Source organism: Phacochoerus africanus, chromosome 9 (genome assembly GCF_016906955.1).
Source record: "Phacochoerus africanus isolate WHEZ1 chromosome 9, ROS_Pafr_v1, whole genome shotgun sequence".
In the NCBI taxonomy this organism is placed as follows: domain Eukaryota; kingdom Metazoa; phylum Chordata; class Mammalia; order Artiodactyla; family Suidae; genus Phacochoerus; species Phacochoerus africanus.
The window spans coordinates 14,906,518-14,929,987 of NC_062552.1; the positions used below are offsets into that span (position 1 = coordinate 14,906,518).

Sequence of the window (23,470 nt, forward strand, 5' to 3'; positions counted from 1 at the left end):
TGGGTAGCAGCACTAACAGATTAAATGCAACGATCAGAAAGTTATTCTGTGAACTGTGCACTCTTTGCCAGTATGCATTCACTCTACTGCTTTTGTCTCACAGTGTCTGTATTCTCTTACGTGCTTATTTCTCCTCACTTGGCAGTCCTCAGCCTAAGGGATGCTGTGTGCACGTACATACACACACACATGCACACAAAGATTTTCCTGCTCTTCAGTTACCAGGATGCAGCAGGCTGCTAAGGTCTTTCATTCCTTTTCCACATTCAACCTTTTGATGTGTTGCCTGTACCATTCTTCCCCATGAGCTAACAAGGCTGTCTGCAACGAGAGTTTCATGGGCAGCCAATTATAGCCAGGATGTGAGGGTGATCAGAATAGTGCAGCCTGCTGGGAGACTGTCATTTACAGAATTAAAGGCAACGCAATCACTGCTAAAGGGTTTGGTTTGAACAGGCGCTGTAACCTTCCAGCCATACTTCTAGTCATCTGAATTTGATGGGTTGTTTTTGTGTGTTTCAGGTTGTTTAATTTTTTTTTCTGTTTTGTAAGCAACCATTGCTCATATTTTAAAATACCTAAGAGTAATGGTAATCTCTTTGCAATAAAATATGGATGAAGGTAGCCTGCCTCATAAAATGCAATGCTGTGAAAAGAATCCAACAACCATTTGAATATGTATATGTAAATGAATGATAGTTGTGAAAAGAATTTCAACATGCAAATGAGGAAAATGGAAGAAAATTGTGCCACTTTCTGTGCATAAAAGCCAGGGGTGATGCCATATTACAGTTGTAAATTTAGGTACTCCTAAATCAGTATAGTCTCCATGATAGTATGTACTGTCCTCAAATGTGTATAAGCAGAGCACACATGTTATTCCATAGATTGATGGCAAAACGGCAGGACAGAGTGAAAAAGAGTCTCTACTATTATGCCTCACTTTTTCCACAGTGAAAAATCAATCCTGATTTTTCTTAATTTACTTTAGTCTTGACAGGAAAACTGATCTGATTTTTCTTAAGGAGCAAAAAAAAAGGATAGAAAGAGAACTATCAGGGGAGGGCATGACGGCAGGACACTGTCTATCTGCTGCCCACCAACCCAGTTGACGATGGCCTCTTCCAAGCAGCCCCTCCCCATTCACTTCAGCCATAGTCCCTAAGTGATCTAACTGATGCTGGATTGTGCTGGCAACAATTTCCATCACTTATTAAGGAGTACACATTCAGACTTTGACACGTTCAAGTGTGTTTTCTGACCATGTTGAAATATGAACAGAAGACTTGTGTGTTTAACCAACATAAGCAGATGTCAAGGAGTGCAAAAATATGCCTCTTTTAAAGTCAGTATGTCTGTGTATTTGTGCCGGCATATGCCCAGAACATGTGTATTTTGAGTGGTAAGCATGAGGAGGAATGAGGAAAGGAACAACAATGCTCTTTCCCCCCCAAAAAATGCCTGTTGTAATTTCAGCAAGACGAAAGCATTTTTTAATTACTCAATGAATTTATTACATTTATAGCCGTACAGTGATCATCACAACCCAATTTTACAGCATTTCCCCAGCGCATCCTCCACCCCCCAACCTGTCTCATTTGGAAACCATTCACAATGAAAGCATTTAAATATTACAACATTTTACATCTATTCAGGAGGGTGGGAGATGGGCAAGTGGATGTGAGTCCTGATGGGAGGACCCTGAGAGAACGTGGGGATGTAGGCAGAGTTGGTGACTTAAGTCAGGGTTTCACTCTTTCAGCAGGATGTGACATCAACTTTCCCTGATAAAAAAATGAACTGACCTCAAGAAATATCCCTCAGGGGTGGAATAGAAATGTAGAAATGGGTTAACCTTAGAAAGCAGCTTTTAAATGTGGGAAGATAGAATTCAGGTAGGAATCTTGGAGGGAACTAATGTAAAGCAGATAGTTCTAGCTATTACCTTGGAAAGGTGTTTGAGGTAGCTGAACTTCTTCACAAAAAGGTAGAAACAGACTTAACAATGGACCAGAGGCATATTCTTCAGGCAAACTGAGGCACCCAGAAACTAATATTTCAATAGCAGCTATGTGCTAGACACTGTTTGAGGCACTTCATAAATGCATTGTTTAACCTGCATATCAACTTTATGAGGTAGGGACAATTGTTCCCATTTTCCCAGTGGATAATCTATGGTGACACAAGTTAAATGTTTTTCTGAGGATCACATCACACAACTAATATTCAAGCCAAGCTCTGTCTGACTTCTAGGAGCTAGAACCTAAGAGAGCTTCAGGTGCAACACACCTGCACACCTGCATGAGATTAAGGGCAAACAACCCAGAGCGGTCCTTGAATATTGATCATAGAATATCCTAATAAGAAAAAGAGATTAGGACGCAGATTCTTGAAGGCACTAGAAATTTTCCAGACTTGAGAGTAGTGCCAACCTAAATCTAATGTAGACAGTCTGAGGAGCTTGGACTTTATCCAAAGAAGAGGTGGAGTAGACCACAAATGACTCAGAGAATTCTGAAGATCTTTGATTGCCATATAGTTGAATCACTTGGACTCCCTTGAGAGGAACTTGTGTGAGTAGAATTAACTGATAACCTCCAGTGCCACAGCTTCAGGAGCTGTTGAGGCATTCATGTAGATGTCACATTCCTCCAGAATATTTGAGCCAATGTCTGAGCACATCAGGAGTATGAGAGTCAGGCCATCTCTGCCAATGCAAAACTCTAATAGGCAATAATGGCTCTCGGGCTCCTAATCAGCTTGGCCACAACTTTCTGAGTGCTGCTGGCTGAGGCTCTTCCTGCCCAATCTTTCGTCATTCTCTTGTTCCTTTAAGAAGTGTCAGCCCTCTGCATCATGGTCTAAGGCTCTCGCCTGCCTCTTTTCTCTCAGCCATTACTCTTCACATATAGTCCTCCCTAAAAATCTCTTGGACATTTAATTCAGTCTTGGCAACTGCTTCCCAGGGGTCCAAAAATAACTCAGTCAGCACTGGTGTAGTTCAAGAAAGTCAGTGATAAACTTGGATTGGGGTGTGGACCACTCACAATATTGCTGGTAGGAAGGACCTCATTTCACCTGTTAGGTGGGGCACAGGTAGCCTCATGAGCCCAAGGCATTACCCAATCAGTGAAGGCTACAACCAAGGTGACCTGAAAAAATGGCCCAGGGGGAAGATATGGCTTGCTAGAAGGAGGATTCTGGTACCTGAAAGGTACGGAAGGAATACTTCATATAAAGACAGGGTAGTTTGGCGGGCCACTACTGAGTTGTATTAAATTGCAATGCAGAGAGATATGAGGGCCATTAACAAACTGTTAAAGACTAAGTATGAGAACTGGAGAACCACTTTGATAACTTACAAACTTTCTTTCGCAGTAGGAAAGCAGGCACAGTTGAGTTTCAGTCCTTACTAGTTAGAGACTTAAGCAAATGTGTTATGCTAAAGTCAGGGCTATCTCGGTGGAGGCCTTCATGACTGCAGACTTAGCTTTACTCCTGGGGGCCACAAAGGTGCCCTGCCCCTCGCTACTAAGAGCTATTACTTTCCATGTGCGGGAAGATGCAGCAAGGGTCTCGCCCCTACAAAGCAACAGGTATCCATCCCCTCAGGACTTGTCAGCTCTTCTCTGGCTGCTCAACTGATCATTGCACTTAAATCCCAGCTTAGATTAATAAGTGAGAAAAGAGATTGAATCTTAAAGAGGCTGAATTAGGAGGAGCCATTCCTGGATTTCACAGCACTTGGTCAAAGGAAGCAGAATGTGAAAAGCAAGAGTTTATTGCCTTGGGAGCACTTTCTTAGGACCCAGGATACAAAACTTTGGCAAGGCTTGTGGGGACTGATAGCTCTTAGGAGCCTGAGGAATGCAATATTTGTCCATGCTGAGCAAAGATGGAATAACTAAGTTGCCAGAGCAGATGGCACACAAAGGAGTGAGAGGCCTGTGGTTGTGGTCAGGCTAGGATGACAGATCATGTAAGGTCAGGAAACCCACTAGAGCTGTGTGCTCCCCTGGAGGGCCAGAGCACAGTCTATCCACCAAGGCCATCTGGAAGGTGCCACTGAGGGACACCAGAGTCACTAATATGGTCCGTGGGAATTCGTCTCTGCAGGTTGGGGCTGAAGGTAGAAGTGCATTCACAGATCTCAGTGAAGGGAAAGACAACAGCTTGTAAGAGCCATAAATAAGCTTCTCCTGGAAAGTGTGTGAAGAGGAGGATCTCAGTGGTGCCCTGGGATGAGCTGTTGCTACCATGGAGATGAGCTGCTCCCATGTCCTACTAAGAGCAAACCTGTAGTGAGTAGTGCAATCCAGTAGGTGGATGGTCTGCAGGTGCCACACCTTCAGGTTCTACCTTCGTGTTCACTTCATGGTCAGGCTTTTCTCAAGGAGCATCTACTCATGACTAAGCACAATGGGAGTGGAGGAGGGAGGAACCCCATCACAGCCATCTCCCCACAAGTGCAGGACTCCTCCAATAAGGCAATCTCTTCTCTAGGGATCCCCATCCATCTGCTTGAGATGGTTTTCAAGTTGACTGCAGCCTGAGGTGTTTTCTGCTCAATCCTCCTCCCTTTCCTCTCCTTTCGCAGATGCTATACCTACAACCTGGTCTGAAAGGTCCCCCTTATTTCTGTACTCTCTGCCCTTTATCCATCACAGTCATTTCCCTCAATACAGCTCTTCAATTTCTAACTCTGTCTTAGTGTCTTTTTTCCCTAGAACCCAAAGTGGCATAAAAACCCTACAGAAAAGGAAGTCAGAGACTACAGTGTGAGAAAATGAGCTTGGAACCATGAATATTTCAATAACGACCAAGGACTAATTCATAGTTTCTGTGTTGAGATTTCTGTGTCAGTGCTTGTTTTGTTTGTTTGTTTGTTTGTTTGTTTACTGATGCTTGATTTTGTTGTATTTAATTACAGTAAAAATCCTTAAAAATTAAAAGAAGTTGCAATCCCAGTTTTGAAGAGAGAAGGAAAGTCAGAAGTCGTGTTCATTTTTTCAGTAGTTTGGGCAGGTAAGAGTCCAGCAAGGAAAAGCTGCTGGTGGAAGATAAAGCAATGAGCAGGATACCTGGCCACAGGCCAGGGGGCAGGAACCAAATATCTACTAACAGCCGGGCTGCACTCTTGTCCAGTGAAGCAGATCTAAAACATTTAAGTTTCCAACCTTCCAAACCCAGACCGGCCTTTTGTTTTCCCTCTGCAAAGTGATCTTGCATACAAAGCCCTTGGTTTGGCATTTTGGAAGTTTTTAAATACAACCTTCTCTCAATAAGGCTACTTAAAAAGGGGGAATTCTAGCTGCAGGGAAAATCTGAGAACCAGAGCAATGTTCAGGACTGACCAAAAATAGGATAAGGGTATAGGACATTTTCCCAAGGTGATAACATAATTGCAGCAATACTGATAACTATAGTGAGAGGTGACTACAGGATTATTTGGTACATTTGGAAGGGGAAAAAAAGTGCCTAAACAAACTAACAAGGAGGTGAAACCAAGAATATGAAAGGGCATAAACATGGACAAAGAACATGAAAGGGCATAAACATGGAACATCCAACCAAAAGAGAAAAGGCACTCCCCAAAATGATTCTTCCTTTCTCACACCAAAAAACAGGACACTCTGTCACATTAGAAATTTGAAAACCATAGCCAAATGTTATTAATAATAAACACATAACTTCTTGGTATGAGCCACACTTCAATATTTTCACTAATGAACAAAATATAGAGCAGACAATAACATAATGTGCTATTAAAATATCTAATTTTTATCACTGCTATATTTTTGATGAATTAAACTTTGTTAGGTTTTTCACATACTAAATATCCTAACTTGGTAAATTGTGTCCATTTGTGTTTTATTATTTTTATTATCTTCACTGGGTCTGATTTCAATATCCAGGCTTTTTCCTGAACACTAAGAGATGGTCTTGCTTCATAGGCAGATAAGTTACTTAGCTTCTCTGAGTCTCCATTTGGAATGCACCTCATAGTGCTGTTTATGAGGAGAAAGAGAAAATGTATATGAAAGTCCTTTTGTAGTTTCTTGCATACAGTATATGCTCAATGCATTATAATTATCATTATTAGTTGTTGTAGTTATAGTACATGCTGTGGTATCAGGTACTGAAATATAACATACCCTGAAATCCTTATAGGAGAATTGGGAAATACACAAAGCTAAGTCACTTAAGGAACAAGATGACTATTCCTGCTCATTTTATTTGAGCCCACCTGAGATAAACTAAGCACAGTCCAAACAATTAAAACCACCAATTCTACCCACAGACTTGTGAGAAGTATTGAATGATTGTATTTAAATCTTTAAATCTGGAGGAATTTGTAAGGTATCAATTGTTAATGGATACATAGTGTCGTGTCACAAAAATATTGATAGACTACACTTATGTTGATGTTTTGTCATGGATTTTCATGAAAAAAATTTATTTTGCAAAAATTTTTATCTGTACTATTTACTTTTTTCAGTCCCACCAAAGTGAACAGCCTGGTATGTATCCTTCATACAGCTTTCTCCATGCTCCTATAATCACTTACATACTGATTTTTTTCCTAAAGGTTTTGTTTATGGAATCATAGTGCATATGTTTATCTTTGTCTTGATTTGCTCTCCTAACCGTATAATCTGGCAATAATTCCCAGTCAATAAATATAGATATAGCTCATTCCCTTTAAAAGCCCCATAATATCCCATTTTATGATGGTGCCATGGTTTATTGAATCATTTTCCTAATCAGAGTATTCAGGTTGCTGAAAAATTTTTTCTTTTTTTTAAAAAATTAATTCTTTTCATTGATCCATCAAGAATAGTTTTTGGCCACGCCCAAGGCATGGGGTAGTTCCCAAGCCACAGCAGTGACAACACCAGATCCTTAACCACTGGGCCACCAGGGAACTCCCAGGTTTCTAACAATTTCTTGTCACTATAAACATGGCTATAATAAACATCCTTCTATGATCTCTCTAAACATCTTGGTTTTAAACTAATTCTCTCTAAATCATTTCTAAACTTCTAATATCCATGTAGACAGATGCTTTTATTTCCAGGCCGTGATGAAGACCTGGAAGACATAGCTAAGTCAATAGGAATGTCATATTTTTTTAAACAGATGTTTCTATAGTAGTTTTCCATAACTGTGAAGAAATGTACATTACCATCAGCACTGGAGGCTGTGCCCTTCTCTCCAAAATTCATCCCTGCTATCATCTCCTCCATCTCTAGGTCTTATCATCACATCTTAATTTTGCATAACCATATATGGGGCCCTGATTTTGACTCTGGGAGCACTAGCATGAGACAAAACTTCCCTACTTTCCAAGCTCTTCTCTCTTGTTGCTGACATTAAGGTGGGGCTCTCTGGCCACATCCATGGTCCATTACTGTCTCACCTGCTGTGCTGCAATCTGGCTTTTACCTCCTACATGTGAGATCTGCACATTCCAACTTCTCCATCCTCTGGCATGCTTCACCGGTCCTCTCGTCCTTTGCGTCCACTTCTCTGGCACTTCGTGAGCTCCCAGTACCTTGATGGATATTTATGAACTTCTTCGTTTCTCTTTAAATTTTCCATGTTTTCTTTCCCAGAACCTTCTATAGAAAAACATCTTCAGATCATAGAGCAGGATATGAGGATGCTCTGAACACCATACATAACCCCTGTGTACTTAAAATACTCTTTTATTTAACTTTCTGCACATTGAAAGTGTTCTTGGGAAAAGCTTCCTAGATCATTATTTGCCTTTAGGTCTCATGGTCTTAGCCCAAAACTGGCCTTCCTGAAACATGTGGATTTGTAGTATCCAGAGTTGGGATTCCCTTTAGAACCACAAAAGAGCATCCCTATGTGTGGGTGCCAAGGGGAAGGGGCTCTTCTTCATTATCTGTTTCTCTCTAACAGGAATTTTAGATATCGACTAATCAATGGTCCTCACACTGACATTACTGGATCCTCTTCTAAAAATGAGCACATAGTCAATTGCACAGAATGTAAGAGAAATCTACAAAAGCCTAAAATGAAAAAAAAAAAGATAAGCTTGTTAAAACTTGAGTAGCTTTTGCTCCTTCTTTCAAATATTATTTCTTTGGTTTCTTTCTTTTTTTTTTTTTCTTTTCTTTTTTTCCTGCAAGACAGGGTGGAGAGAATGAAGAAGGAGTAATTTTAGAGCTGCATCTGCAGTGATATACGTAAGAATGTAGGCTAAGGTCATGTTCTCCGGCCTCTATGACACTGGAAGTGGTCAGAGAAAAGTGTGTAACTGGAGTCAGAATAAGCCTTCTTCCTTTCAATCTGTCTTTGACCCTGAATTATATACTGTTCACAGAAGAACAATGCAGATCAACATGTCTTACATCATTAGAACCAAAGATTCTACTCTCATGGTAACATTTCAGAAGGTCACAGTGGATGAGCCAACCCCAGCTGGGGACACAAGTACAATTTCCTTCTCTCTGTATCATCGTTCCTGACTAGAAAGGCAGCTGAATGGCCCTAGAAGTGAGGGACCATTGTGATATGAAACAAGGTGATGACTTGACTCAAATAGGATGGAAGTGATACATGATCACCTTGTAGAGATGCAAGTGCCAAAAACACAGTTGGAACTTTGATAAGTAATAATTATTAAATCTGAATAATTAAATATATCTATTCTTAGGGATTAGTTGACCCAATAATTATTACCCAGGAAAATTAAGTATGTGTTTGAAATCCACATTTTATCACCAATGATGAGCCTGTCAATTCCATTCCATTAGCCAGTTTTCCTTACAGGCTAATGTTAATATTTTAAAAGTCATTGGAAATCTGTTTATAACCATGCATACTTACCAAGTCCATGGATTATAAACTATCAAATAATTTACTACTTATGTATAGAACATCTAACAACCTGATTCATTGAAAAACAAATATATCCAACCAGACAGCATTTCAGACTTTTCACTCTAGCGACTTCTCTACAAGAAAAGAAAAAGATCATTATTTATCAGTAATGTTTAAAATGCTGAACACTTTACATTCATTGTTCCCTTTAATTTTTACAACTGTTTTATTCTTAGCCCTTGGTTATGAGGAACCTTTATTGAAAAATAAAGTCATTTGCCCAGTTCACATAGCTGGCTGATGACAGAGGCAGGATTAAACCCAAATCCAAGTCAGAGCCAATAGCCCAGGCTCTTTCTGTGTTTTTCAACATGAGGTACCTATTCAACTAGGAAAAATCACCAGAGTGCCAGGGACAAGGGAATGCCCAGCAGAATTCGATAAAAGAAAAGGAAACCTAAATTAAGCCATTTAATTAATAATCATTTCAAGCTATATATAGAGTACAATTTAGCAGTCCCATAGATTTTTCAAAATAAACTGATTTTCAATGATATTTCTTGCTTATGACAGCTATGTTAAACACTGTGTTTCTCATTCACCGGGGTTAAAAACATTTTCCCATTGCCACAAGGCAACTTTCAAAGGAAATCTGAGAACACTCAGCTGGGAAGAAACAGACCAAGTCACTAGGCAGAGACAGAAGCTCAGGAATAACCAGAAGCTGGCTTGATGTTGGAGACAGCTATGGCTGCTTTCACTTTACCCATATTTTGTTTTAATTTGTTTTAATATAATGATTTTTATTTTGTTCCATTATAACTGATTTACAGTGTTCTGTCAACTTTCCACTGTATAGCATGGGGACTCAGTTACACATACATGTATACATTATTTTTTCTCACATTATCATGCTCCATCATAAGTGACCAGACATAGTTCCCAGTACTATACAGCAGGATCTCTTTGCTAATCCACTCCAAAGGCAATAGTCTGCATCTATTAACCCCCAGCACCCCATCCATCCCACTCCCTCCCCCTCCCCCTTGGCAACCACAAGTCTCTTCTCCAAGTCCATGATTTTCTTTTCTGTGGAAAGGTTCATTTGTGCCATATACTAGATTCCAGATATAAATGATATCATATGGTATTTGTCTTTCTCTTTCTGACTTACTTCATTCAGTATGAGAGTCTCTAGTTCCATCAGTGTGGTAGCAAATGGCATTATTTTGTCCTTTTTTATGGTTGAGTAGTATTCCATTGTGTATATATACCACATCTTCCTAATTCAATCATCTGTTGATGGACATTTGGGTTGTTTCCATATCATGGCTATTGTGAATAGTGCTGCAATGAACATGTAGGTGCATGTGTCTTTGAAAAATGGGCAAAACACCTGAATAGACATCTCTCCAAGGAAGATATACAGATGGCCAACAAGCACATGAAAAAATGCTCAGTATCACTGATTATTAGAGAAATGCAAATCAAAACTACTACAAGATAGCAGTTCACACCAGTCAGAATAGCCATCATTAATAAGCCCACAAATAACAAATGCTGGAAGGGATGTGGAGAAAAGGGAACCCTCCTGCACTGTTGGTGGGAATGTAAGCTGGTACAACCACTATGGAGAACAGTATGGAGGTACCTTAGAAAACTATACATAGAACTACCATATGACCTAGCAATCCCACTCTTGGGCATATATCTAGACAAAACTTTCCTTGAAAAAGACACATGCACTTTATTTATCTTATCTCAGCCATCCAGGTGGGACAGAGGAAGTGAAACAGACTGCCCTGCTGAATTTATGATTAATCTCCTTATCCAAAACTTTATTTTCTTTCTTGGCCCACCCCTGTTCCCCTAAGAATTGAGGAGTATCAAAGAAAAGGGGAGATTGAGGCTAAGCCAGACTCTGTGGGACCTTCCCAAGTACAAAAGCCCCCTCCCTCCCCTCTGTTTCTTCTTTGTAGGAAAATATTTATCCTTCTTAGTCTTCCTGGAGTGCCAAAGGGCAGGCGCAAGCTGTTAACAATTAGAACAATAGAGTCACAGATCTCCTGGTTCCTCCTGAAGGGATGTTGATAAGCTGATACATATTTTTGAGTTGCTAGGCAGAAACCAAGACCCCCACCCAGATGCTACATGCTGACCACAAACACATAGACTCCAGACTGGCTGGAACCAGAGGCTGATGATTGAGATTTTCAAAACATTACCATGTTACCTTACAACAACCACTGAGAAGAATGTTGGTGAGCTGGTTATGTATCCTACAACCCTCTCTCCCAACAACCCTGGCCTAAAAGCCATCTGAGAGTTTGAATCTTTTGAACGTGAGCTGGGCATTCTCCTTGATTGGTGCCTACAAGTAAACCCTGACTTTGCTGCAAATATCTGCTGTCATAGTTTGGCTTTCTGCACTGCAGGCACATTCACCCTTGCTTGCTAACAGGACAAAATATTAAAGTTATTTCCAAGATTTTACCAAATGTTTCTCTCAAGAAAAGATGATTCAGACCTATTATATCATAGGTCAGGGTACACAGGCAGCTCTTGGTGACATGCCAGACCAAGTAGAAAGACTGGGGTTCCTAGACTGATGGCACAGACAACAGGTAAACACCCTAAGTTCATTCTGCTTGGCACCATGAATTTTACTAGGAATCAGCCTATGCTAAAGAACATGTTGATCTAAACTCCAAAACCCTTCAGGGATACTATTTGTCTATAAGCAGTAAAAATGGATTATAGAGATTTTATTTAGGATTATCACGGAGAAATATGAGGCAGAAAAGGAAAAGTTCTTGATTTCAATTTCTTTGTCTCCAGTATAAGTCTATTGGTATAGAACACTTTTTCAAATCACCAGTCAAACAGTAGGTTTAGTGGCACTGACAAATATTATTTTAAAATAAAATAGAATAGAAAATAGTGGAGTATATTGCCCATCGTAAGAGCACGTATTGCTGTGGTAAAGTTTTATTTCAGTTATGTATGTAAATGTGCAAGTACATTTGTGAGTACCAGGTCACACGCACTAAGATTTCGTAGTGTGTGCTAAAACAAAATTTGAAAGTCATTGATCTAGATGACATCTAAGGCGACTTTCAGCTCTGAAAACCACGCTATTCTGCTTTTGTCCTAATTGTTGGCATCCGGATCAACATTTTGCAAACCCTAAGTTTCTCGGAGGTTGCTTGAGAATCGAGGTTGTTAGGGGATGGAGGTTGCTCAGGGGTGACTACAAATGGCCTTAGATCTGTGATCCACCAAGCCCAGAGAAGCTCCACTTTTGACTCAGGCATATCTTGTATTGCTAAAAAAAAAAAAGATATGCATAAAAGAACAATATAGCTTCTGGAAACAAACACAAAGCTCAAAACTCATGGTCTACTCATATGCCCCCAAATCTGGAGTCAGTGATCTCCCACACAAACAGGGGGAAGGATACTAAAATGTACTGGACCCCCACTATGGGCCAAACATTATATATCTCATATATTATAAGTTGTACATATTTTATTTTCATAACCCTCTTAGTTGATTATTATGTCTCTTCTCCCTCTTTTCATAGTTCAATAAAATAAGCCTCAGAAAAGTAACTGAATAACTTGCTTAGGTCATAGATTTGAATCAGGCTGGATTTGAACAGGGTCTGTCTGATTATAAAGCTTATGTACTTTTCACTGCACTGCTGTCTCCACAAACTAGCACATCCCCCTTCTCTCAGTGCTGAGGGAAACAAATGATGCCAAGTGCTTTTAGAAAATGCAATTTGAATTTTCTTTGGGATGACTAAGGGTTTTGGAAACCGCGTTGAACCAAATATTACAGTTGGAATTTTTTTCTAAGTGAGGAGTGGAAGAAGAAAAGGCAAGAATGTGGAGAGAATTATAGACAGATAAGGTCTCTGATACTAGACACATCCTTTTAGAACTTCACTCCAAAAAAACAAAGTTAAAAAAAAAAAAAGGAGGGGAGGATGCTGAATTCAGCTTTCACAGAGTAATGAACAGCTGGCGTGTTTCTGCATGATTTACTCTAATGTAACAAGTTTGGAATTTTTAAGTTTTGGGGAGGAGAGATGAAATGAAGCTCATGTTAGTTCTTGGTTATATAGTTACCCTTTGACACCTAGGAATCTTTCACTTGAAAATCTAGATAATGGAGAGTCATCCCCAGAGCTTGGACCAATAACATTCCCACTTTAGGACTCATTATCCACTGAAAGGGGTCTCTGCTGTAGAGGCGTGTCTTGGTTCTCTGGACAAAGACTACACCTCTTCACCAAGCACTGTGTAGCATTTCAGTAAGGACAAGTTCATGGGAGACTTTCTTCAAACACTGAGCTTCTGGTTCATTCAAATTGCTGTTGGGGTTTCCTAGAAAGCACTGTGGAGATGGGGCAGATATACCAGCAAACCACAAACATCTGGAGCTGATGCTCCAGAGACATGATGACCTCTTCTCATTTTTACTGACAGAAACTTCTAGTTCAGAACTGGCAGGGGCCCCACCAGTCTGCCTGGTCACATTTCTAGACAAGAGATGAATGCCACTATTAACAGTCTTGCCCACATTTTAAAGACTGGAGTTGGGCAGTAAATTGGCTTGACTAGCATATGAAGCTCTTGATTCTAATCCCAAATCCCCCCATGAGATAGGTTTAATGCCCATGGGGGGGGGAGGGTAAAAGGGTGTGATTCTCCCCAATCAAGTAACTAAATAGCAGCTGCTCCCAGAGGCAAGCAATACAAATGCCTCTGCTTCTGAGATAGGCTTACAACAAATCCAAACTAATCTTTATGAAACTGTGCTCAAAATGATTAGTGTTAACAAGCTTTTCCTAAGACAGTTCACATTGTTTCCTCTCCTCAGGATTTCAGAGCCCAGCGAACCCTTCCCACCCTCCTCCTTATTTTGTCATTCCATTTAGCATCTTCTTTTTTTTTTTTTCACTTCTATAAAGAAAAAAAATGCCAAGAATCTGCACAACTGTGTAACTGGTAGAAACAAAAAAACAACTGTTCATTCCTATTCTGGGCATGGACTGTAGCTTCTACCTAATTATTTAGTGCAAATTGGTAGGTGATTTTGATCCACAGGAGTTACATAGACAGAATCTGTCAACTCTTAATGTTCAGGAGGTGAGAGAAGGAGCTAGAAGTCCAACTCAAGGTCTCAATCTGCCTGTAGATATTTCTCTTCTTTCTGCCAGCAGCCTTTTAATTCAAATAGAGCCAGCTTTCCTAAAGGGTTCTGCCATCATCTAATTCAGTACTCAGGATTGCCTTCCCCAGCTTCCAACTTCTACTTTATTGCAATCCTGCCCAACTTGGGCCTTTTGTAAACTGATAAAGAATTTGGGACAGATCACAAAAATGACTGACTAAATAATAAAGAGGTTCCAGTCGTCTGCCCAAATAATATCAGAGAAATATCGAGATGTTGTGGCTATTTACTTTTATCTTGCTCTGCAACATTTTATGTATATATTTTGGCAGCAACTGCATACTTGGGAAAAAGGGAAAACAGGACTTGGAGAAGCAGAAAATCAGCAGTATGAAGTTTTGGCCATCTAAATGAGGGAGAAAGGGCGGTTAAGAGCCTAGAGCCTGGATAGGTTGGACAAATTATTGTGTGGGAAATATACCAACTCTCTTTTCCTTCTGTATTCCTTAGACAACTGCTAATACCCCTTGTGCTCAATCTATTGCTCTTATGTTCTTTTCCTCTTCTCCCCCACAAGAAAACAAATAAATAAAAAAGACAACTCAATTTCAGGGTCCCAACAAGAACTATATCAGAAAGCGTTACAGTATCAAAAGAGCTGGACGCTGAGGTTAGATACTTGAGCCAGCATCCTGGCTGTGCTGTTGTAACAGAGCTGCTAGGTGAGCTCCCAACTAATTAGAATAACTTTGTTCAATACGCCCTTTTTCCCAGTCAGTTGGGCACTATACCTATCTATATGGTTGCTTCTGTCCAGAGAAATAAACGCAATAAAGCTGTTTGAAGTGATCAAACGACAAAAATATTATGACTTTGATCTCTCAGTTTCAAGGAAAGTTTAAGTACAATGTAAACCTGGGCTGCTTCACTCATTGATTTCTCCTATTGAATGGATCTCTTTCATTCATTCCTTGGGATTTGCCTCATCTTTTTTGACTTAATTTTGTGCCTGTGCAGCGCTTCTCTGCTTTTCACAAATTCTTTAGGCATGTCTCCCTATCTTCAGTTTTTGAATCAAGAGCAACCTGATGGCTCTATTCACAAACCTCTATTTCTAAAAGGTTCAAGGACAAGGTTTCAGCCAATTCCCTTTTACCTTGAAATTGCTCCAGAGATATGCTTGTAGAAACTAAGACTCAGAGCAAGAGACAGACACAAGACTCTATTCATATGATGTAAAACCAGTCACCTTTTAATTAATTAATTCTTCATCAAGAAAAATATTGTGGCCAGTGAAGATATCAGAAAACTTGTTTGGCAAATACACAAAAAGAAAATCATCATGTATGTGAATTTTTCATTTATTATTTGTCTTAGGAGATGTAGACTTTAAAATATATAAATTAGTTAGAGATATGTGAATGAAATAAGGAATAAAAGAACTTCATTGATTATTTCTTTGGACCTGGGGGGGGATGTGTTTTCAGAAATGAATAGGAAATTATGTATTTGAGATAAGTATTTCTTAGATTTCAGCAAAAGGAATATGACATTAGAAAACTAAGACAAGTTTTTCTTTTAAAGTGAAAATTAGGTTGTCATTTATTTTTGTTGTTTTGTCTATGATGTCTCCTCTAAAGGGCAAAGGAGCAAAATTCCAGAGGCCAGCTGTACTCTTTAAAACTTAGTTTTCACTTAGCCCTTCCTGACATATACTCTTGATGTAAAGGTAAACATCAACTTTGTTTTTTTCCTTAGTTCACCCTCAATTAAAACGTTCAGGGACTGATTATCTGAATGGCAAAGTGTGTAGGATTTGTCAATTTCCTCTCCCTTCCTTTTATTCCTAACTTTCACCGATTTTTTTTTTTTTTCTCATTAGCACTGCACTCTGACCACAAATGAAACAAGGCACAATAAAAGCTGTTCAGTGTTTCGGTAGAAAGATCAGCTATGTTAGAAATTAGAAGGAGTGTCTCAAATAAGGTACAGGATTATCTGCGGTTGTTGCATATTGGCGATTAAGAGTTATTTCACCATAACCACCGGCCAAATAAAGACATAAGAACTCACTCTCTGAGCTGCAACATCTAATTTATTTCTGGGGATACTCCCAAAAAAGACCACTGTGTAAAGAGATAAACCAGGGTGTTCTGTTTTCCCTGCTCTCCCCACCCACCTCTAATGAAGGGGTAGCTGCTCCATGTAAATTTTTAAAGGCAAATGTGAATGCTCTGCCCCTACTAAGACACACCCAGACGATCAAATACAGACATTACTCAAATAGTATCAGCACTGCTGAAACTACCAACACATCATTTTCTGATGCAAGCTGAGCAAGAAACAGCTATTTGTATGAATCTGTAGAGTGGTTGGATGGTGCACAAAAAGGGAGGGTAGAAATCACACCAGAGTGAAAAATCATATTACACACACGTGAAAAATGACTCAACAGTCTGTGCACACATATTAGTTAGATATGGAATGAAGCTCCTTTGAGCCCTTGCCTGCGGCAGTATGTTCTAGAACTTTTCAATGGAAATGTATTGTTAAGGAGTAAATGTTTTGTTGTTGATGTCATGATGGTGATGTTTTGCCTTGCCTTTCTGTATTATTTTAGATCAGTTCTTATTGGGGCTTTGTCAAGAAACATTTAATAACTAGTGACTGCTATTCCAGGAGCGATTTCCCTTTTATAAAAGCAAAAGAATTTTATATATAACCACTTCCTTGATATGGCCCACCATCATTACGGTATTTAAAAAGGTTAAAGAAACACACCAGGAGCTGTTTTCTTAGGATTAGATGAAATAACATCAAAAATGAATTAGAAATGATGAGCATATATTATATAATTCTTATAAATGTTAGCTGTGAAATATCATCTACTTCCATAGCCTAATGTTTCTTCTTCCTAAATGGAATTTCCCACTTTTACTTCTCCATTATTCCTCATTCAGCAATATTGGGATAAGTAATTGGTCCAGTCCCTTTCAACCTGTTTTCCTTTCTGTCTCTCTCTCTCTCACTTTCCATATACAAAATGCAAAATGTGGAGTTCCCGTCGTGGTGCAGTGGTTAACGAATCCGACTAGGAACCATGAGGTTGCGGGTTCGATCCCTGGCCTTGCTCAGTGGGTTAAGGATCCGGCGTTGCCGTGAGCTGTGGTGTAGGTTGCAGGCGCGGCTCGGATCCCGCGTTGCTGTGGCTCTGGCATAGACCATCGGCTACAGCTCCAATTAGACCCCTAGCCTGGGAATCTCCATATGCTGAGGGAGCGGCCCAAGAAATGGCAAAAAAAAAAGTAAAGTTTAAAAGGCAAAATATATATATATTGCATATATATATTACATATATATATATTTACTAGAAAAATTTCTTGAAATTCTTGTCAGAAAAATACACTTACCTTTTCTTTTGTTTCTTTGCCTCATTAGATTTTTAATCATATTTGGTGAAAAGGGGGGCAGCAAAAATAGAAAAGTAAACCCTAGGCAAGTTGCATGGGCAAAACTTTGAGTTAAAATAACCAATGATTTAGTCATTAAGATAAAAGGAACTTAGCTTCAGACACTGTAATCTCTACTGTCTCAGTGTCTTCCGTGTGCTTATGGCAGTTAAACTGTGTTAAGTATGTATTACTGGAAAAGACTCATATTGATCTAGTATCACTTTTGACTCAGCGGTGCCTAGATATCAATGATAAAAGCAAAATATCTGGTGTCATTCTAATATACCCACATGTCTTTGCTAACACAATTGCTCTGACAAAGAGCAATCATTTTAATATTTTAGGAGATTAATGCCAGGTTTAGATATGCATGTGCATATATATGTATACATACACATACACACACATATATAGATACTACATATATCCACGTATTCCCACACAAATGTATATGTACAGAAAAAGAAAGTTATATCAAAAATACAGTTGAGTGTCCTTTTTACAAAACTTAATATATATCACTCTCACAGTTAATGATAAGTTTAGCAATCTTATCTACACGTGCAAATACCATCCAAACAAGATAGAGAACATTTCCATCACTGGAAAAGTACCCTTGCATCCCTTTCCAGATTTCCATTCTCCAGAGGCAACTTGCTTTCTAAGTTCTATCACTGCAGATTAGTTTTGCCTATCCTCGGAATTCAAATGAATGGAAAAATACAGTATGTTTTCTTATGTCTTTGGCTTCTTTTACTCAGCATGACAATCATTTTATGCTGTTGAGTTTATCATAATTTGTTCCTTTTTAAGGGCATACTGTATGAATAATCCACAAAGTATTTACCCATTTTTCTGTTGGTAAATACTTGGTTTGTTTTTCTTTTCTGGCTATTCACAATAAAGCTAATATCAATATCTTATAAAGATGTTGTGTGGACATGACATATGTTTTCAGTTTTCTTGACTAAATACCTAGGAGTGAAATTGCTGAATTAAGGGCAAGTATATGCCTGACTTTATGAGAAACTGCCAAACTGTTTTCCAATATGATTGGACCACTCCTATCAGCAAAGTATTAGAGTTCCAAATGTTCCAAATATTTGGAATTGCTAGTCTTTTTTTTTTTTTTGGCCAACATAATTGGTGTAAAATAGTACCCCATATGGATTTAATCTGTTTTTCCCTTGTAATTAATGATGTTAAGCACAGATCGATATGTTTATTGGCCTTTTTTGAGAGGTGTATATTTAATTTTTATATTGGGCTCTTTGCCTTTTATTGTTGTTTTGTAGAAGTCCTTTATGCATTTTGGATAATACTCTTTTGTGTAATATGTGCATTACAAGTTTGTTTTCCTATTCTTGGGCTTGCATTTCCACATTTAATAGAGTATATAATAAGAATATTTTAGTTTGGATGAATTCCAGTTTATTAATTTGTATTTTCTCTGGATTTTAGCTAAGAAATCTTTACCTGTCTTAAAATCACAAAAATACTCTCCTATGTTTTCTGTGGAAATGTTAAATGATCAAATATTAGTTATCTTTATGTAGGTGACCCTATTCCTGAACTCACTATTTTGTTACATCAATCTGTTTTTCTGCCTGAATACCAATACCACACTGCTTTGTTATAAGTTGCACTTAAACTACAGGTGAACTTAGGGAGAATTGAGAGCTTTAAAATGTTGAGATTTCCGATCTGTGTATTAGGTATATTTCTCCATATATTTAGATCCTCTAATTTTTCTCAGGAATGTTTGATTGTTTTTAGTTGAAAAATCTTGAAAAAAACCTTAATTCAAATCTATCTTTTCTTTTTTTTTTGGATTTTTTTTTTTTTGGTCAAATCTTTTCTTTTTTTTTTTTTTTTCGTTTTTTTAGGGCCACACCTGTGGCATATGGTGGTTCCCAGGCTAGGAGTAGATGAGCGCTGTAGCTGCCAGCCTACACTACAGCCACAGCAATGCCAGATTGGAGCCACATCTGTGACCTACACCACAGCTCAGGGCAATGCTGGATCCTTAACCCATTAAGCAAGGATTGTTAACCCACTGAGCTAGGCCAGGGATCAAACCTGAATCCTCATGGATACTAATGAGATTCATTTCCGCTAAGCCATGATGGGAACTCCTATTTTTTTTGTATTTTTGATGCTATTGTACTTGGTATTGTTTTTCTCATTTCTATTTTCAGTTGCTAATTGACAGTATGTAAAAGTATAATTGATTTTCATACATCGATCTTGTATCGTGCAAGGCTGCTAAACTCACTTGTTGTTCTATTGGCTTTATATATATTGGACTGGATTCTCTACATAAACAATTATGTCATCTGTGAGTAAAGACTGTTTTACTTCTTTCCTTGCCTTTTCTTTCTTTTTCTTGCCTAAATGCACTGGCTAGATCCTTATGTACAATGCTGAGTAAAAATGATAAGATGGAGCATTCTTGTCTTCTATCTGTTCCTGATCTTAGGGGGGAAAACATTCAGTCATTCACCATTAAGTATTATGTTACTTGTTTTTCCTAGATGCTCTTTATTAGGTTGTGGGATGGGGGGCATCCCCTTCTATTCCACTTTACTGAGGTTTTACACCAGAAATGAGTGCTGGATTTTGTCAAATGCTTTTTCTGTATCTACCAAAATCACCAAATGAATTTGTTAATATGTTCAAGTACATTCAATAATTGATTTTCAAATATGAAAGGAATGTCACATTCCTGGGATAAACTCCACTTGGTCCTGATGTATTATTATCTTTTTAATACATTGTTGAATTCAATTTGGTAAAATTTTGTCTAGAAGTGTCACATTTACGTTCATAAGAAATGTTGGTCTATAGTTTTCTTTTCTTATAATTTGTTTGTTTGGCTTTGGTAACAAAGTATGTCTGCTTCATAGAACAAGCTGGGAAATATTCCTTCCCTTTTAGTTGCCTGGAAAAGTTTGTGTAGAATTGCCATTAATTCTTTCTTCTTTAGGTTTAATTTGTTGTTCCCTTCTTAGTTTCTTAAGATATAGCTTAAAAGTGTGAATTTTCTTCATCAAATAACAGGCATTTAATGTTGTAAGTTTGCCTCTTAATGCTGTGTTAGCTAGAGCCCATAAATTTTAATAATACTTTATTTTACCTTTAATAATTGTGATATTTTGTAATGTTTTATCATACTTACCCTGTTTTTATTTCATGATTTCAGCTTTCTGTGCACTTAGAGGTTTTTGAATAAAATTATATGGACTATAAATTACTTGCTTTTAATATTTTAGGGAGATTTGTTGTATTGTTTTTTTATAATTTTTAGCAGTTTTCTTTAAAAGCAATTTTAAAAATCACTGTTATCTCCAAATGTTAAAAGCAAGAAAGAAACCTATTACTTAAACCATTTTGAAATCATTTAATCTGTAATTTTTTTTTTCTTTTTATGGGCGCACCTGTGGCATATGGAAGTTCCCAGGCTAAGAGTTGAATTGGAGCTACAGCTGCCAGCCTATGCCACAGCCACATCAATTGAGATCTGGGACACATCTGCAACCTACATCACAGCTTGTGGCAATGCTGGATCTTTAAGCCACTGCACAGGGCCAAGGACTGAACACATATCTTTACAGACACTATGTGGGGTTCTTAACCTACTGAGCCACAACAGGAGCTCCCAATCTGTAAATATTAAAGATAAGAATAAAACCTAATATATAACAGGATAACATACTTTTAGTTCCCATGCTTCCATGTAATAGTGCTCAGATATATTATCTGTGATTTTTTTTTACAGAATAAAATACATACATTTACACACAATTACATTCACACAGATTATTATAACATGGATCTTAAGAAACAGATTAAGTGACTCCCACTGGAGAAGTGGAATGGAAAATATGCTGAGACAAATAGGAAATTTATTCTATACTTTATCCCAATTTTATGGCTTTCATCTTTACTAAATTTTATCTATTACATTTCAATTTTTCTTTAAAAATTAGCATTATATAAAATTGTTCTATTATGCAACTAAAATTTATAAAGAAGAAAGCCTTATATACCATTAAATATTTTATATAGCATAGTAAAAAGAATAACTGGTAAGCATAACAAAAATAATACATCCTCTGAAAATAAGTAAAATATAAAATGCTTAAGTTGGTTAAAAATCAGTGTAACTATATAAATATGTCCTCACAATTTGTTCCATCTCATTGATTCTTCAATATAGGCATTACACCATTCTAGGTGATGTGATAAACAAGACATTATAGACTTTACATTGTACCATGGAGAGAAATGGTTATTAATAATACAATTGTAGAACTGTATTATTTAATTGTACAGTGGCATTATTTAATTATAATTATCATAAATTATTTGATGGAGAGGAAATCAGAATCAGATCTAAGAAGACTTCAGCATTCCAAGAAAGATGTCAAATGACCCCCTTCATGATGGATTATGCACTTATTTATTATGAGATATATTTCTTCTCAGGAGATTCCTTGTTTGTGTATCAATTGTAGATTTTTGGTTTGCAGTTATTCTAAAGTTTTGATGTAAGAGTCTATATGTATATGAGATTGTTTTAAGTTGTTGTTCTCTTAATTGCAAGTTCATCTCCGGTATCCTGCATTTGTACCCACCTCTTCTCATGATTTCTGATTTTGATGGTATAATTGTGCATGGGTGATTTCGTATCTTTACTGTATATATACCTTTACTGGTGAGCCTTGTCATTTGCGGAATTTTTGTTTCCTGTTGCTGATCTTTTCTTTCCTGCCTAGAGAAGTTCCTTTAGTATTTGTTGTAAGGCTGGTTTAGTGTTGCTGAATTCTCTCAGCTTTTGCTTATCTCAGAAGGTTTTTATTTCTCCTTCAAATCTGAATGAGAGCCTTGCTGGGTAGAGTATTCTTGGTTGGAGGTTTTTTCCTTTCATCACGTTAATTATATCATGCCACTCCCTTCTGGACTGCAGAGTTTCTGCTGAAAAATCTGCTGATAACCTTATTGGGGTTCCCTTGTGTGTTACTAGTTTCTTTTCCCTAGCTGCTTACAAGATTTTCTCTTTGTCTTTAATTTTGGTCAGTTTGATCATTATGTGTCTTGGTGTGTTCCTCCTTGGGTTTATTTTATATGGTACTCGTTGTGCCTCCTGGATTTGAGTGAGTGGTTCCTTTCCCATGTTAGGGAAGTTTTTGGCTATTATCTCTTGGAATATTTTTTCTGTCCCCTTCTCTCTCTCTTCTCCTTCTGGCACCCCTATAATACGGATGTTGGTGCGTTTAACATTGTCCCAGAGTTCCCTGAGACTCTCTTCATTTTTTTTCAATCTTTTTTCTCTTTTCTGTTCTGCATCCGTAATTTCTTCTAATCTATCCTCCACCTCACTTATTCATTCTTCTGCCTCCTGTATTCTGCTGTTAGCTGCTTCTAGTGAGTTTTTTATTTCAGTTATTGTATTTTGCATCTCTTCTTGTTTAAGTTTTATATCTTGTATCTCTTTGGTTAGTGTTTCCTGTAAGTTATCCATCTTTGCCTCTAGTTTATTTCCAATGTCTTGCATCATCTTCAGCATCGACAGTGTAAAGTCTTTTTCCTGGAGGCTGAGAATCTCCTCAACAGTTAGCTGTTTTTCTGGGGTTTTCCCTTTCTCTCTCATCTGAGTTATAGTTCCCTGTCTTTTCATTTTTATAGGTTTTTGGTGTGGTGACCTTTTTATAGATAATAGAGCTGTAGCCTCTCTTGCTTCTGGTGTCTGCCCTCCTTGTGGCTGAAGTTGGCATGGGGGGCTTGCTGTAGGCTTCCTGATGGGAGGGGCTGATGCCTGCCCCCTGGTAGGTGGAGCGATTGTAATCCCTCTGGTTGGTGGGGCTTAGTCTCTGGATGGGATTAGGGGCTGCTGTGTGCCTGAGGCTCTTTAGGTAGCCTGTTTACTGAGGGGTGGGGCTGTGATCCCACCTGGATTTTTGTTTGCCCTGGGGCTTCTCAGC

The 23,470-nt window shown here is 38.2% G+C and overlaps 1 long non-coding RNA gene across 1 annotated transcript; it reads right to left on the reverse strand.

Moving 5' to 3' along the window:
• Nucleotides 1-5,854: 5,854 nt before the first annotated feature.
• On the reverse strand, nt 5,855-8,036 carry LOC125136453 (uncharacterized). The gene is made up of 2 exons (XR_007137190.1): nt 7,421-8,036; nt 5,855-6,008 (listed from the first exon to the last, which is right to left on the reverse strand). It is a non-coding gene; the product is annotated as an uncharacterized LOC125136453 (long non-coding RNA).
• Between the last annotated feature and the right edge of the window lie 15,434 nt (nt 8,037-23,470).